Genomic DNA, 2,490 nt, shown 5'->3' with positions numbered 1-2,490 from the left:
TGAAATAATTATAGCCAAATATTCAATGAAATAAAACGATTTATCTTAATAGTCATGTCTAGGATTATGAACTGGGAATGACTGAGCTATTGCAATGGTTGCCTCTGTATTGGTTACTAGACATCTCAGAACCTTATCTACAAATATATAAGGCTTCTGGATATATTTTGTGCTGACTTTGCTCTTTGGTCCATTTGATTCCTTGTTATGTTTTCCTTCTGCCTAAGATTTAACCTAATTTTGTTTTCTTACTTTAGCATATTAATCTTTGTAAGATGTGTAGAAAAATAATCATTGTGAGGCTGTCACGGCTAACGCCATGGCAGGCAGCCTAGATTAGGAGTAGGCCTGGTTTCCCGGGGTAACATAATTATCAGGCCTCCTGGAGCCAGCCAATCAACATATGCCTAGCCAGAAAAAAGGGAACCTATCAGGGGAAAGCTGAAAGCCCCACGTTGGGCCAACAAAAATTACCTTGCAACTGTGTAACCAATCAGCTTGCGCCAACTACCCACTGTGTAACCAATCCGATTGCGCCAACTACCTGCTGCTTATTTTGACCTAATAAATACCCGAGAGAACTGAGGCTCGGGGCCTTTCGTCCTCACACACCTGGTAAGGGCGGGAGGCCTTGGCTCGAGTCAGTAATAAATTCCCCTATTGCGAGTTGCATTGTTTCGAGGAGTCTTCTTTCCCGACCGGGGACTTGGACTACGGGCAGAACAATCATATCTAAAAATTTCCCCCAAAGTACACGTTCTATAAGTGTCTCATAACACTTGGGCTTCTCAGGTGGCACCAGTAGTAAAGAACCCACCTACCCAAGCAGGAGACATAAGAGATGCGGGTTTGATCCCTGGGTTGGGAAGATTCCCTGGAGAAGGAAATGGTAACCCACCCCAGTATTCTTGGCTGGAGAATCCTATAGGAGCCTGGCAGGCTATAGTCCATAGAGTTGCAAAGAGTTGGACATGACTGAAGTGACTTAGCATGCACACTTAACGCTTACCTTAGTCATCTCAAATTTCATTTCTTCAGAGTGGACATGAAACATTACGTATTATCTAATAGTGTAGCATAGAATCAATGATTTATAGAGTGGTTACTTGTTTTCCCCCATTGTGCAAGTCGTTGTCTTTCTGCCAAAATGTCAGAATGTTTTACATAATCTACATTATCACTGTAGTGTAAGCAGAGCGAGAAGACAGAACCTTCTCTAAGGTTTTGTCTGAGGCTCACTTGTGCCGAAGCAAATCAGGAGCTGATAGAATTTCAGCTGTGGAAATACAGTTAAAGGCGAGCCTGCTTATTGTAGGCAGAGAGACTCCTCCGCAATTAGTTAAGAAAACCAACACATTTAAAGAAGAATTCATTCTGGTTCTGTGGTGGATCAGTATAAAATAACAATGGGAAACAGAAGACAGTTAAGTGAATGACTAAGAATGTGAGTGGGAAGATCCCCTGGAGAAGGAAATGGCAACCCACTCCAGTACTCTTGCCTGGAGAATCCCATGGACGGAGGAGCCTGGTGGGCTACAGTTCACGGGGTCGCAAAGAGTCGGACACGACTGAGTGACTTCACTTCACTTCACTTCAAGAATGTGAGTGCAGGGACTTCCCTGGCGGTCCAGTGGCTGAGACTCAGTGTTTCCACTACAGGGGGCGTAGGTTCCATCCCTGGTCAGGGAATTACATTCCAACAAAAATTAATTAAAAAATAAAAAGAGAAAAGCTAGCCACTTTAGAAGGTTACAGAATTATCTAATATGGTTGAAATAAATTTACAGAAGAGAAATATAGTCTACTGAATCACCTGTATTGAATCTTCTTTTACACAGTAAACATAATAAATGTATGAGATTCCAAAAATGATTCCACATCCCTCATGCCATGTGGCACAGCCAAATAAAGACATAGTAAAGAATAAAGTAAATGCTAGCAACTAAAAAAGGAGTTAAAAAAGAAAAAAATAAAAGAATGTGGGAACTCAAGAAGGAGAGCCTCCCCCCTTGGGGACAGTAGGCAGACAGAGGGGACTTCCTCCCTTGGCATGGAAAAATGGGAGCTCAAAATCCACCCTCTTCATTTATCACTTGTTTCATGATGTCATCCAGTCACTAACTCCTTCTATTGCAATTATTATTAAATCATGGTCCCCAGGAAACATTTGTTATTAAGACTCTCCAGTTCAGAGCAGAGAGTCAACCTCCTTGGAGAATGATGCTTTCTACTAGCTACAGTGAATGTTTGCTTTTCAACTTCCTCTGTAATTTTACTTGGAAAGCTCTGAAAATGAAAAACAATTCTTACTGTGTAAAGAAGATTCAATACAGGTGATTCAGTAGACTATACTTTTCTGTAAATTTATTTCAGCCACATTAGATAATTTTGGAACCTTCTAAAGTGACTAGGTTTTCTCTATTTTATTTTTAATTGATTTTTTTAATATTTTAATATATTCTGCACCCATTTTCTTCCTCTTTTCTATCT

This window comes from Cervus canadensis, chromosome 23 (assembly GCF_019320065.1).
Source record: "Cervus canadensis isolate Bull #8, Minnesota chromosome 23, ASM1932006v1, whole genome shotgun sequence".
Taxonomy (NCBI): domain Eukaryota; kingdom Metazoa; phylum Chordata; class Mammalia; order Artiodactyla; family Cervidae; genus Cervus; species Cervus canadensis.
The sequence above is the reverse complement of the archived record's forward strand: the minus strand, read 5'-3'. Positions refer to the sequence as shown.